Source organism: Haematobia irritans, unplaced genomic scaffold, assembly GCF_050003625.1.
Source record: "Haematobia irritans isolate KBUSLIRL unplaced genomic scaffold, ASM5000362v1 scaffold_25, whole genome shotgun sequence".
In the NCBI taxonomy this organism is placed as follows: Eukaryota; Metazoa; Arthropoda; class Insecta; order Diptera; family Muscidae; genus Haematobia; species Haematobia irritans.
Window position 1 is genome coordinate 68,830 of NW_027445784.1, and position 15,660 is coordinate 84,489.

A 15,660-nucleotide genomic window follows, 5' to 3' on the forward strand; every position below is an offset into this window, starting at 1 on the left:
AATCTATGGACTCAAAATTTAAGTCGGCTAATGCACTAGGGTGGAACACAATGTTAGTAAAAAACAAGTAAGGAAAGTCTAAAGTCGGGCGGGGCCGACTATATTATACCCTGCACCACTTTGTAGATCTAAATTTTCGATACCATATCACATCCGTCAAATATGTTGGGGGCTATATATAAAGGTTTGTCCCAAATACATACATTTAAATAGCACTCGATCTGAACAGAATTTGATAGACTTCTACAAAATCTATAGACTCAAAATTTAAGTCGGCTAATGCACTAGGGTGGAACACAATTTTAGTAAAAAACCAGTAAGGAAAGTCTAAAGTCGGGCGGAGCCGACTATATTATACCCTGCACCACTTTGTTGATCTAAATTTTCGATACCATATCACATCCGTCAAATGTGTTGGGGCTATATATAAAGGTTTGTCCCAAATACATAAATTTAAATATCACTCGATCTGGAAGAATTTGATAGACTTCTACAAAATCTATAGACTCAAAATTTAAGTCGGCTAATGCACTAGGGTGGAACACAATGTTAGTAAAAAACCAGTAAGGAAAGTCTAAAGTCGGGCGGAGCCGACTATATTATACCCTGCACCACTTTGTTGATCTAAATTTTCGATACCATATCACATCCGTCAAATGTGTTGGGGCTATATATAAAGGTTTGTCCCAAATACATAAATTTAAATATCACTCGATCTGGAAGAATTTGATAGACTTCTACAAAATCTATAGACTCAAAATTTAAGTCGGCTAATGCACTAGGGTGGAACACAATGTTAGTAAAAAACCAGTAAGGAAAGTCTAAAGTCGGGCGGAGCCGACTATATTATACCCTGCACCACTTTGTTGATCTAAATTTTCGATACCATATCACATCCGTCAAATGTGTTGGGGCTATATATAAAGGTTTGTCCCAAATACATAAATTTAAATATCACTCGATCTGGAAGAATTTGATAGACTTCTACAAAATCTATAGACTCAAAATTTAAGTCGGCTAATGCACTAGGGTGGAACACAATGTTAGTAAAAAAAAATATGGGACACGTTTAAATCTGAAGCAATTTTAAGGAAACTTCGCAAAAGTTTACTTATGATTTATCGCTCGATATATATGTATTAGAAGTTTAGGCAAATTAGAGTCATTTTTACAACTTTTCGACTAAGCAGTGGCGATTTTACAAGGAAAATGTTGGTATTTTGACCATTTTTGTCGAAATCAGAAAAACATATATATGGGAGCTATATCTAAATCTGAACCGATTTCAACCAAATTTGGCACGCATAGCTACAATGCTAATTCTACTCCCTGTGCAAAATTTCAACTAAATCGGAGTTAAAAATTGGCCTCTGTGGTCATATGAGTGTAAATCGGGCGAAAGCTTTATATGGGAGATATATCCAAATCTGAACCGATTTCAAGCAAATTTGGCACGCACAGTTACAACGCTAATTCTACTCCCTATGCAAAATTTCAACTAAATCGGAGCAAAAAATTGGCCTCTGTGGGCAAATGAGTGTAAATCGGGCGAAAGCTATATATGGGAGCTATATCTAAATCTGAACCGATTTTGTTGATATTTTGCTGATATTTTGAGGAAGATCGGTTGATATACACGCCAATTATGACCAGATCGGTGAAAAATATATATGGCAGCTATATCTAAATCTGAACCGATTTTTTCCAAAATCAATAGGGATCGTCTTTGAGCCGAAACAGGACCCTATACCAAATTTTAGGACAATCGGACTAAAACTGCGAGCTGTACTTTGCACACAAAAATACATCAACAGACAGACAGACAGACAGACAGACGGACAGACAGACAGACGGACAGACAGACAGACGGACATCGCTAAATCGACTCAGAATTGAATTCTAAGCCGATCCGTATACTAAAAGGTTGGTCTATGATTACTCCTTCTTGGCGTTACATACAAATGCACAAACTTATTATACCCTGTACCACAGTAGTGGTGAAGGGTATAAAAATATGGGAAACGTTTAAATCTGAAGCAATTTCAAGGAAACTTCGCAAAAGTTTACTTATGATTTATCGCTCGATATATATGTATTAGAAGTTTAGGCAAATTAGAGTCATTTTTACAACTTTTCGACTAAGCAGTGGCGATTTTTCAAGGAAAATGTTGGTATTTTGACCATTTTTGTCGAAATCAGAAAAACATATATATGGGAGCTATATCTTAATCTGAACCGATTTCAACCAAATTTGGCACGCATAGCTACAATGCTAATTCTACTCCCTGTGCAAAATTTCAACTAAATCGGAGTTAAAAATTGGCCTCTGTGGTCATATGAGTGTAAATCGGGCGAAAGCTTTATATGGGAGATATATCCAAATCTGAACCGATTTCAAGCAAATTTGGCACGCACAGTTACAACGCTAATTCTACTCCCTATGCAAAATTTCAACTAAATCGGAGCAAAAAATTGGCCTCTGTGGGCAAATGAGTGTAAATCGGGCGAAAGCTATATATGGGAGCTATATCTAAATCTGAACCGATTTTGCTGATATTTTGCAAGTTTTTCGAGACTCATAAAATATTCGGATGTACGGAATTTGAGGAAGATCGGTTGATATACACGCCAATTATGACCAGATCGGTGAAAAATATATATGGCAGCTATATCTAAATCTGAACCGATTTTTTCCAAAATCAATAGGGATCGTCCTTGAGCCGAAACAGGACCCTATACCAAATTTTAGGACAATCGGACTAAAACTGCGAGCTGTACTTTGCACACAAAAATACATCAACAGACAGACAGACAGACAGACAGACAGACGGACAGACAGACGGACAGACAGACAGACGGACATCGCTAAATCGACTCAGAATTTAATTCTAATCCGATCCGTATACTAAAAGGTTGGTCTATGATTACTCCTTCTTGGCGTTACATACAAATGCACAAACTTATTATACCCTGTACCACAGTAGTGGTGAAGGGTATAAAAATATGGGACACGTTTAAATCTGAAGCAATTTTAAGGAAACTTCGCAAAAGTTTACTTATGATTTATCGCTCGATATATATGTATTAGAAGTTTAGGCAAATTAGAGTCATTTTTACAACTTTTCGACTAAGCAGTGGCGATTTTACAAGGAAAATGTTGGTATTTTGACCATTTTTGTCGAAATCAGAAAAACATATATATGGGAGCTATATCTAAATCTGAACCGATTTCAACCAAATTTGGCACGCATAGCTACAATGCTAATTCTACTCCCTGTGCAAAATTTCAACTAAATCGGAGTTAAAAATTGGCCTCTGTGGTCATATGAGTGTAAATCGGGCGAAAGCTTTATATGGGAGATATATCCAAATCTGAACCGATTTCAAGCAAATTTGGCACGCACAGTTACAACGCTAATTCTACTCCCTATGCAAAATTTCAACTAAATCGGAGCAAAAAATTGGCCTCTGTGGGCAAATGAGTGTAAATCGGGCGAAAGCTATATATGGGAGCTATATCTAAATCTGAACCGATTTTGTTGATATTTTGCTGATATTTTGAGGAAGATCGGTTGATATACACGCCAATTATGACCACATCGGTGAAAAATATATATGGCAGCTATATCTAAATCTGAACCGATTTTTTCCAAAATCAATAGGGATCGTCTTTGAGCCGAAACAGGACCCTATACCAAATTTTAGGACAATCGGACTAAAACTGCGAGCTGTACTTTGCACACAAAAATACATCAACAGACAGACAGACAGACAGACAGACGGACAGACAGACAGACGGACAGACAGACAGACGGACATCGCTAAATCGACTCAGAATTGAATTCTAAGCCGATCCGTATACTAAAAGGTTGGTCTATGATTACTCCTTCTTGGCGTTACATACAAATGCACAAACTTATTATACCCTGTACCACAGTAGTGGTGAAGGGTATAAAAATATGGGAAACGTTTAAATCTGAAGCAATTTCAAGGAAACTTCGCAAAAGTTTACTTATGATTTATCGCTCGATATATATGTATTAGAAGTTTAGGCAAATTAGAGTCATTTTTACAACTTTTCGACTAATCAGTGGCGATTTTTCAAGGAAAATGTTGGTATTTTGACCATTTTTGTCGAAATCAGAAAAACATATATATGGGAGCTATATCTTAATCTGAACCGATTTCAACCAAATTTGGCACGCATAGCTACAATGCTAATTCTACTCCCTGTGCAAAATTTCAACTAAATCGGAGTTAAAAATTGGCCTCTGTGGTCATATGAGTGTAAATCGGGCGAAAGCTTTATATGGGAGATATATCCAAATCTGAACCGATTTCAAGCAAATTTGGCACGCACAGTTACAACGCTAATTCTACTCCCTATGCAAAATTTCAACTAAATCGGAGCAAAAAATTGGCCTCTGTGGGCAAATGAGTGTAAATCGGGCGAAAGCTATATATGGGAGCTATATCTAAATCTGAACCGATTTTGCTGATATTTTGCAAGTTTTTCGAGACTCATAAAATATTCGGATGTACGGAATTTGAGGAAGATCGGTTGATATACACGCCAATTATGACCAGATCGGTGAAAAATATATATGGCAGCTATATCTAAATCTGAACCGATTTTTTCCAAAATCAATAGGGATCGTCCTTGAGCCGAAACAGGACCCTATACCAAATTTTAGGACAATCGGACTAAAACTGCGAGCTGTACTTTGCACACAAAAATACATCAACAGACAGACAGACAGACAGACAGACAGACGGACAGACAGACGGACAGACAGACAGACGGACATCGCTAAATCGACTCAGAATTTAATTCTAATCCGATCCGTATACTAAAAGGTTGGTCTATGATTACTCCTTCTTGGCGTTACATACAAATGCACAAACTTATTATACCCTGTACCACAGTAGTGGTGAAGGGTATAAATATGGGAAACGTTTAAATCTGAAGCAATTTTAAGGAAACTTGGAAGAAGTTTATTTATGATTTATCGCTCGATATACATGTATTAGAAGTTTAGGAAAATTAGAGTCATTTTTACAACTTTTCGACTAAACAGTGGCGATTTTACAAGGAAAATGTTGGTATTTTGACAATTTTTGTCGAAATCAGAAAAACATATATATGGGAGCTATATCTAAATCTGAACCGATTTCAACCAAATTTGGCACGCATAGCAACAATGCTTATTCTACTTCCTGTACAAAATTTCAACTAAATCGGAGTTAAAAACTGGCCTCTGTGGTCATATGAGTGTAAATCGGGCGAAAGATATATATGGGAGCTATATCTAAATCTGAACCGATTTCAACCAAATTTAACACGCATAGCAATAATGCTAATTCTACTCGCTGTGCAAAATTTCAACTAAATCGGAGTTAAAAATTGGCCTCTGTGCTCATATGAGTGTAAATCGGGCGAAAGCTATATATGGGAGATATATCTAAATCTGAACCGATTTCAACCAAATTTGACACGCATAGTAATAATGCTAATTCTACTCCCTGTCCAAAATTTCAACTAAATCGGAGCAAAAAATTGGTCTCTATGGTCAAATGAGTGTAAATCGGCCGAAAGCTATATATGGGAGCTATATCTAAATCTGAACCGATTTCAACCAAATTTGCCATGCATAGCTACAATGCTAATTCTACTCCCTGTGCAAAATTTCAACCAAATTGGGATAAAACTCTGGCTTCTGGGACCGTATTAGTCCATATCGGGCGAAAGATATATATGGAAGCTATATCTAAATCTGAACCGATTTCAATAAAATTTGGCACACTTGACTACAGTACTAATTGTTCTTCTTGTGCAAAATTTTAAGCAAATTAGGTTAAAACTCTGGCTTCTGGGGCCATATAAGTCCATATCGGGCGAAATATATATATGGGAGCTATATCTAAATCTGAACCGAGTTCTTTCAAAATCAATAGGGATCTATTCTGAGCCAAAACACATACTTGTGCCAAATTTGAATTCGATTGGACTAAAACTGCGACCTAGACCTTGATTACAAAAATGTGTTCACGGACAGACGGACAGACGGACATCGCTATATCGACTCAGGAGCCCACCCTGACCATATTTGCCAAAGACACCATGTGTCTATCTCGTCTCCTTCTGGGTGTTGCAAACATATGCACTAACTTATAATACCCTGTTCCACAGTGTGGAGCAGGGTATAACAAGGAAAATGTTGGTATTTTGACCATTTTTTTCGAAATCAGAAAAACATATATATGGGAGCTATATCTAAATCTGAACCGATTTCAACCAAATTTGGCACTCATAGTTACAATACTAATTCTACTCCCTCTGCAAAATTTCAATTAAATCGGAGTAAAAAATTGGCCTCTGTGGTCATATGAGTGTAAATCGGGCGAAAGCTATAAATGGGAGCTATATTTAAATCAGAACCGATTTCAACCAAATTTGACACGCATAGCTACAATGCTAATTCTACTCCCTGTGCAAAATTTCAACTAAATCGGAGCAAAAAATTGGCCTCTGTGGGCAAATGAGTGTACATCGGTCGAAAGCTATATATGGGAGCTATATCTAAATCTGAACCGATTTGGCTGATATTATGCAAGTTTTTCGAGACTCATAAAATATTCGGATGTACGGAATTTTAGGAAGATCGGTTGATATACACGCCAATTATGACCAGATCGGTGAAAAATATATATGGCAGCTATATCTAAATCTGAACCGATTTTTTCCAAAACCAATAGGGATCGTCTTTGAGCCGAAAGAGGACCCTATACCAAATTTTAGGACTAAAACTGCGAGCTGTACTTTGCACATAAAAATACATCAACAGACAGACAGACGGACATCGCTAAATCGACTCAGAATTTAATTCTAAGACGATCGATATATTAAACGATGGGTCTCAGACTTTTCCTTCTTGGCGTTACATACAAATGCACAAACTTATTATACCCTGTACCACAGTAGTGGTGAAAGGTATAAAAATTATTTGTTTGTAGTTAAATTTTATTATTTTTTGCGAAATTTTCCACAGCCCAATGAAATTTTCGTTTTTTTAAGTATGTCTCAAATATTTTATGAACTAAACGTGAGTTTGATGACCGTACATATAACTTCAATATGAACTAAAGCAAATGAAAATTTTCGTACGATTCCCAAATATAGTAAGAATGAACTACTGTATGGTTAAAATGGTCATGATTCGGCGCCAATGATTTTCTTCTTAACTTTTAGTTAATATTTTCTTCTATAACAGGTTGGCTGATAAGTCCCCGGTCTGACACATAGATGGCGTCGCTACACACAAAAAATTATCACCAAATTTTTTTCAATTAAACACTTAATTGAATTTGGAAACGGATTCAATTAATATGTTAATTGATTCAATTAATTATTTAATCAAATCCGAATAAAAACCAATTAAAAAAATGATTGATATTTGTTACGTTTCCAATTTATATATTAATTGATTCAATCAATTTGTTAATCAATTCGGAAATAATTTTTAATTACAAACGTGATTGAAATTTTTTCCGTTTCCAATTACACATGTGATTGATCCAATCACCTTTGTGATTGAAACTGAATAATTTTGAGCAATGGGAAGAGCGAAAAGAGAACAAGAGAATGGGTATTTATTCAACAAAGTATGATGGAGAGATCAGTCTGTGGAAGTAACTCGTAACGAACGGTTGGGTTTTTGTTTTTCGCGTAAATTGAAAAACATGATTGGCGACATTCTGTCTGCTGCATTCAATATGTGTGCATAAATATTTTGAACGCAACAACAAATCATAGCAAAGGGTTGAAATAAATAAAGTGTGCAACAACAAACGGCCACGTGGTAAGGGTTTGAAAAAAATATATGAGAGAACGCATTTGAAATTACCTGTGTTTGTGTTTTGTGGTATTGTAAAAATGGAAAACAATCTACGTTTATTGAAGGTAAGAAATTGTGAAATGTGAATACCGTTTTCCATTGAAGCCTGTTTACATTAAACGGACTAAAATAATATATTTTTTATTTGTTTCTTTTAGTGACCAATTTTATTTCGTGAAATTGACCAATCAATCCCATCAACTCCATCATTTTATCAAATATTTAAGAATATGTTTGCAATAAAAAAGTGGGTACTGTATTGATCTTTAAAAATTATACATTTTTTTCACTCCTAGTTTTCTTAAAACCAAGAGCGGTATGGGTTTGTTGGAAGATTCTCCTTGAAGTTGCGAAGTGGCGTTGGCATTAAATTGTATTTTTGTTTCCTGCCTTTTTCAGTTTGAACCCAAGTAGAGAGCAATATATCTGGTATATAAACTAATGAGCTGAATTATGTAATGGTAAAAAGTTCTTTCTTTTGGATTTAAAAATATGAAAAATATCCGAAAATAATGAAAAAATTTGTATTTTCCATTTATATTTTTACCTATTTCCAGAATTTGCAAGGTATCATCAATATAATACCAAATATTACATTGCTTTCCCATTATTTTTGTCTTTGATTGGTTCAAATTTTAATAGACGATTGTAATGTATGGAAATTTTGGAAAGGAATTGTTACTAAAATTAAATTACCGAGCTCCTTAATACACCTTTTTATGCTAAAAGACTACAACTGCAAAAGAAGATTATAGATCTGCAACCTGGAACTAAGAATTGAACTTGATATTCTATGCAGGTAATGTTTAACAAAATTAACTTTTAATTGAACAAAATTAAATTCGAATTATTCTGTTTACTTTCAGAAAAACTAATTTAGCTTACAGGCTGCTGATTTATTGGAAATCTAGGCGCATCTACATATTAGAAGGAACATGCTAACATGGTTATTATTATAAGGAAGATAATGATTTATATAATTTATTTGTTCACCCTATAGTAATTGTATTTGTAAGTTATGTTAGAACAAAACACAAATGACAAGAACCAAATTTATTTGTCTATTGCATAATTCAAAAAATAATAAAATGTTAAATATGTTTTATAAGAAACACATATTTTCTTTTATTTCAAATAAAACTAAATACGATTTTGGGGTCGCAATATATAATTTTTTTGATCGAAATTTATAGCCAATTTCAATTAATTATTTAATTGAATGAATCAAATAGTTGATTGATTTTTGTCGCGAAATTAATTAAAATTTTAATTGATTCAATTAAAACTGTGATTGAATTTTATGTTAAAAATCAATCACGTTTTTAATTGATTCAATCACACAATTAATTGATTCCGTGACAAAAGTCAATCAAATTTTTAATTAAAAATCGTGTTGGTTTTCAATCAAAATGGGTGATTGATACTATCATTTTCGTGATTGAAGACATTTCAATTAAAAAAATGATTGATTCCGCGATTTTCGTGATTGAATTCAAAAAAATTTTTTTTGTGTGTAGTATTAAATGCATTATTTTTTGACAAAATTTTCTATAGAAATAAAATTTTGACAAAATTTTCTACAGAAATAAAATTTTGGTAGATTATTTTTGGGGATCGGCTATATATAACTGTAGACCGATATGAACTAATTTTGGCATGGTCGTTAGCGACCATATACTAGGGCAATGTACCAAATTTCACCACGTATCAAATTTCAACCGGATCGGGTGAATTTTGCTCTCCCAAGGGACTCCGGAGGTCAAATCTGGGGATAGGTTTATATGGGGGCTATATATAATTATGGACCGATGTGGACCAATTTTTGCATGGTTGTTAGAGACCATATACTAACACCATGTACTAAATTTCAGCCGGATCGGATGAAATTTGCTTCTCGTAGAGGCTCCGCAAGCCAAATCGGGGGATCGGTTTATATGGGGGCTATATAGAATTATGGACCGATATGGACCAATTTTCGCATGGTTGTTAGATACCATATAATAACACCATGTACCAAATTTCAACCGAATCGTATGAATGTTGCTCCTCCAAGAGCCTCCGCAATCCAAATCTAGGGGTCGGTTTGTATGGGGGCTATACGTAAAATTTGTCCGATATGGTCCATTTGGAATACCGTCCGACATACATCAATAATAACTACGTTTGCCAAGTTTCAAGTCGATAGCTTGTTTCGTTCGGAAGTTAGCGTGATTTCAACAGAGGGAGGGAATTTCTCCACCAACCGAGAATATACGTACTTTATGGGGTCTTAGAGAAATATTTCGATGTGTTACAAACGGAATGACAAAGTTAATATACCCCCTCATCCTATGGTCGAGGGTATAATATTCCAGTTATTTAATGAAAATTTCTTTAAATCTAAAATATGTTTCTTTACTTTAACAAAAATGTGCCTGGTTCAAAGACATGCGACTTTAACGGAAGAACGCAAATTTCCAAAATATGTGTCCCAAATTTAATGAAAAACAAAAATGTTTAAAGCACAGATTATAAACATTATTTTTATTAAAATTTCATTATTTCAAAGAAATTTATCCTTAATATTTTGTAAATTGCGCATCCTAAAATTTAGGTTGCGTAATCTTTAATATTTCATAAATATTTTTTTTTTCTGAAGAGAGCCAAATTTCAATCGGATCCGATGAAATGTACAACTGCAGGAAGCGCAGGAAATCAAATCTACACTGTTAGAAAAATATGTTTTTCATATGTTCCGATATAAACAAAATGTGTTTCGGGCACAATTTTTAAACACAATATATTTGAGTGCCAACATGTAATGTTCCTTAATGTTTGGGACACATATGTTAATATGTTAAAATATATTATGTTTGGGGCATGAATGTTTCATAAAAATAATATGTGTGAATGAAGTAAACATATAAAGGGTGATTTGTTAAGAGCTTGATAACTTTTTTAAAAAAAAAAACGCATAAAATTTGCAAAATCTCATCGGTTCTTTATTTGAAACGTTAGATTGGTCCATGACATTTACTTTTTGAAGATAATTTCATTTAAATGTTGACCGCGGCTGCGTCTTAGGTAGTCCATTCGGAAAGTCCAATTTTGGGCAACTTTTTCGAGCATTTCGGCCGGAATAGCCCGAATTTCTTCGGAAATGTTGTCTTCCAAAGCTGGAATAGTTGCTGGCTTATTTCTGTAGACTTTAGACTTGACGTAGCCCCACAAAAAATAGTCTAAAGGCGTCAAATCGCATGATCTTGGTGGCCAACTTACCGGTCCATTTCTTGAGATGAATTGTTCTCCGAAGTTTTCCCTCAAAATGGCCATAGAATCGCGAGCTGTGTGGCATGTAGCGCCATCTTGTTGAAACCACATGTCAACCAAGTTCAGTTCTTCCATTTTTGGCAACAAAAAGTTTGTTAGCATCGAACGATAGCGATCGCCATTCACCGTAACGTTGCGTCCAACAGCATCTTTGAAAAAATACGGTCCAATGATTCCACCAGCGTACAAACCACACCAAACAGTGCATTTTTCGGGATGCATGGGCAGTTCTTGAACGGCTTCTGGTTGCTCTTCACTCCAAATGCGGCAATTTTGCTTATTTACGTAGCCATTCAACCAGAAATGAGCCTCATCGCTGAACAAAATTTGTCGATAAAAAAGCGGATTTTCTGCCACTGATTTTGGTAATAAAATTCAATGATTTGCAAGCGTTGCTCGTTAGTAAGTCTATTCATGATGAAATGTCAAAGCATACTGAGCATCTTTCTCTTTGACACCATGTCTGAAATCCCACGTGATCTGTCAAATACTAATGCATGAAAATCCTAACCTCAAAAGAATCACCCTTTATATGTTTACAATTTCTGTGAAACAGTTGTATGTTGTAACGAAAACTGCTTTATGATAAGACCAAACATTTGAGTCTAAATATTATATAATTTGAATATTAGATTGAGTATTCGGAGTAAAGAGAATAGACATTCGGAACCAAGAGCATAGAGATTTAAAAATAACAGCATGTGTTATCGCCTTGAGAGAAGAATTTTATAAAGGGTGATTCTTTTGAGGTTAGGATTTTCATGCATTAGTATTTGACAGATCACGTGGGATTTCAGACATGGTGTCAAAGAGAAAGATGCTCAGTATGCTTTGACATTTCATCATGAATAGACTTACTAACGAGCAACGCTTGCAAATCATTGAATTTTATTACCAAAATCAGTGTTCGGTTCGAAATGTGTTTATCGACAAATTTTGTTCAGCGATGAGGCTCATTTCTGGTTGAATGGCTACGTAAATAAGCAAAATTGCCGCATTTGGAGTGAATAGCAACCAGAAGCCGTTCAAGAACTGCCCATGCATCCCGAAAAATGCACTGTTTGGTGTGGTTTGTACGCTGGTGGAATCATTGGACCGTATTTTTTCAAAGATGCTGTTGGACGCAACGTTACGGTGAATGGCGATCGCTATCGTTCGATGCTAACAAACTTTTTGTTGCCAAAAATGGAAGAACTGAACTTGGTTGACATGTGGTTTCAACAAGATGGCGCTACATGCCACACAGCTCGCGATTCTATGGCCATTTTGAGGGAAAACTTCGGAGAACAATTCATCTCAAGAAATGGACCGGTAAGTTGGCCACCAAGATCATGCGATTTGACGCCTTTAGACTATTTTTTGTGGGGCTACGTCAAGTCTAAAGTCTACAGAAATAAGCCAGCAACTATTCCAGCTTTGGAAGACAACATTTCCGAAGAAATTCGGGCTATTCCGGCCGAAATGCTCGAAAAAGTTGCCCAAAATTGGACTTTCCGAATGGACCACCTAAGACGCAGCCGCGGTCAACATTTAAATGAAATTATCTTCAAAAAGTAAATGTCATGGACCAATCTAACGTTTCAAATAAAGAACCGATGAGATTTTGCAAATTTTATGCGTTTTTTTAAAAAAAAAAAGTTATCAAGCTCTTAACAAATCACCCTTTATATGTGTGGACAAATGTTTTGTTTATCATTTTGGCATTATGGACACACATTTTGAATTGAATTACAGAAAAAGGTACCAAGAACTAAAAATTCCGTGGAAGTGAAAATTATGTTAGGGAATGAGCACAATCTTTTTTGGGGAAAATTCTTCCAAGCATATAATATTTTTGGGCTCAAAATGCTTCCAAACATATAATATGTTCACATAAAACAAACATATTAATGTTTCGGCAGTATCCAATAATATATGTGCTTCCTGCAAAATATGTTTGGAACATATGTTAGAGAAGCGATTTTTTTTGAGGGTGTAGGGATCGGTTTATGTGGGGGCTATATGTAATTATGGACCTATATGAACTAATTTTTGCATGGTTTTTAGAGGCCATACATTTACACCACTTTCTAAATATACTGAAAGACAGACGACTCACAATTAAATTCTAAGACTATCTATCGTCTTCTAAACGATGGGTCTCAGGCTGGTCCTACTTGGCATTACATTTGTATGTAACGAACTTATTATACCCTCTACCACAGTAGTGGTGAAGGGTCTACACATATTCCTTCCAGTGTAGTCCATTTATTTGGTTATGAGGCAAATATTGTTATTTGAAATTATGGCATTGCATTGTTCAATTTAAAATTAGTTTGTCTTATTCGATAAACATTGTAGTCGTTGCCTTTTGTATATTCAGCTAACAAAATTATTTCAAGTACTCAGACGTGATGTGACCAAAGATGATTGTCAGATAGAAAATATTTCTATCCTAGGCCAAAACCCTAAACGAACAACACAAGATGAACTACAAAGTCCAACATAGCCAACAGCATGCTGTCCCTGGGACGATGGTGTTTGGCGTGAAGTGTCTTTATATTCATTAGATACGAATGTGTTGAGTTAGTCTAACCCAAGGTAAATACAAGAGAGCGACATTCCTTACTGTCCCACAGCCAAGTTCCAAGTCTCGACCACATGGCGCCTTTTCATATTTTGATGTTGTCCATTTTTAGTTTATATTGTTTCCCGAATAACACTGACAGAACTTCTGCAAGTTCCACAATCCGTTGGATGTATTTATGTTGACGCAGTGAATGTCCTGGTTGTGGTAGCATTATTGTGAAAGGCAAGGAAGGAAATACTCTAAATATTTAACATGAGGAGAAATGACAACTTAACAAAGTGGAAATATGAAATGTTACTATAAAATTTAGTTATTTAATGGACTTCACAGCCGTTCCGGAATAAAAATCACAGATAAAATGAACGCACAGAAGGGTTAAAATTTTTTTTCTACTTGTGTATGCTCTAAGGTGAAAAATAATATGTTTGAACAATACAAACAATATTTTGTTTGGACCAATCCTGAAAATATATATGCTTGAAGCAAAATGTGTTTGGGGTATATGATACAGAAGCGATTTTTTTGAGGGTGTATATGTAAATCTATGGTAAATTTGAAGAGATCGGATTACATATACAGACAGACAGACGGGCATAGTTAATTCGATTCAGAATTTAATTCTAAGCCTATCGGTATACTAAACGATGGGTCTCAGACTGCTCCTTGTTGGCGCAATATACAAATGCACAAACTTATTAGACCCTGTACCACAGTAGTGGTGAAGGGTCTTCTTGTACAAAATCCACCAAATGAGTTGAGTGCTCCCGATAATGGGTTAATGAGTCTAGAAATTATTACAGGCCGTTTAAGTTCAAGCAATTGGATATGTAACACCTATGGCGTTATTTAATCCAATATTTGTACAGAACAGATGTACAATTTTATAAAACTAACTGATGTGAAAAATTCAAAAGGTAAAGTCAATTATATTGACATACAATAAAATCATCAAAATAATCATTATCGTTGTCATCACGAACATGAACTCTATGCAATCTACATCCCATACATATAAATTTAAAATTAAAATATTTACTGTTGATTGATAAAGGCGTATAAGGACGATTTGTGATGATAAGCCAAATGACACTGTAACACCTCCAGCTATATGCAGATGTTGTAACATTTGGTTTTTGTAACATTTGGTTGTTGGGTCTTGGGCTTATTAAAACCGTAGTTTTTATCCAATTTGCCTGAAATTGAAAATCTAGAGGTACTTGAGGACCATAAAAAGGTGTGCCGAAAATGGGGCCCATCGGTCCATGTTTTGGTATACCCCCCATACACAAAAAAAAATATTTCTGATTCAATCACGAAATTAATTGATTCAATCAATTTTTTAATTCAAATGTCTTCAAATACAGAAATGATAGTATCGATTAAAAAATTAATTGAAGGTCAATTAAAAATTAATTGATCCAAATAAAAAATTAATTGATACTATTAACATTTGTTCACCAATGTGGTATCACAATGGACTGAATAGTCTAAGTGAGCCTGATACATCGGGCTGCCACCTAACCTAACCTAACCATTAATATTTGTGATTGATTTTTGTTTCAATTACAAAATTTGTTGAATCAATTAAATCTTTAATTGAATATTTTTTAAAACTCAATTAAAATTTTAATTAAAAAAATTTTCGTGAATTTTTTTTCTGTGTATAGACCGATCTCCCGATTTTGCTTCTTGGGCTTAAAGAAACTGTATTTACTATCTGATTTGCTTGAAATTGGAAATCTAGAGGTATTTTGGGAACATAAAGACCGATCTCACAATTTTTATTCTTGGGCTTCTATAAACTGTATTTATACCCTCCACCATAGGATGGGGGTATATTGACTTTGTCATTCCGTTTGTAATACATCGAAATATTGGTCTAAGACC

General features: G+C 34.9%; 1 long non-coding RNA gene across 1 annotated transcript; it reads left to right on the forward strand.

Moving 5' to 3' along the window:
- The first annotated feature begins 7,574 nt into the window (after positions 1-7,574).
- Positions 7,575-8,932, forward strand: LOC142242506 (uncharacterized). Its single transcript, XR_012724125.1, has 5 exons — positions 7,575-7,960; positions 8,054-8,142; positions 8,295-8,356; positions 8,453-8,694; positions 8,762-8,932. It is a non-coding gene; the product is annotated as an uncharacterized LOC142242506 (long non-coding RNA).
- The last annotated feature ends 6,728 nt before the right edge of the window (positions 8,933-15,660 follow it).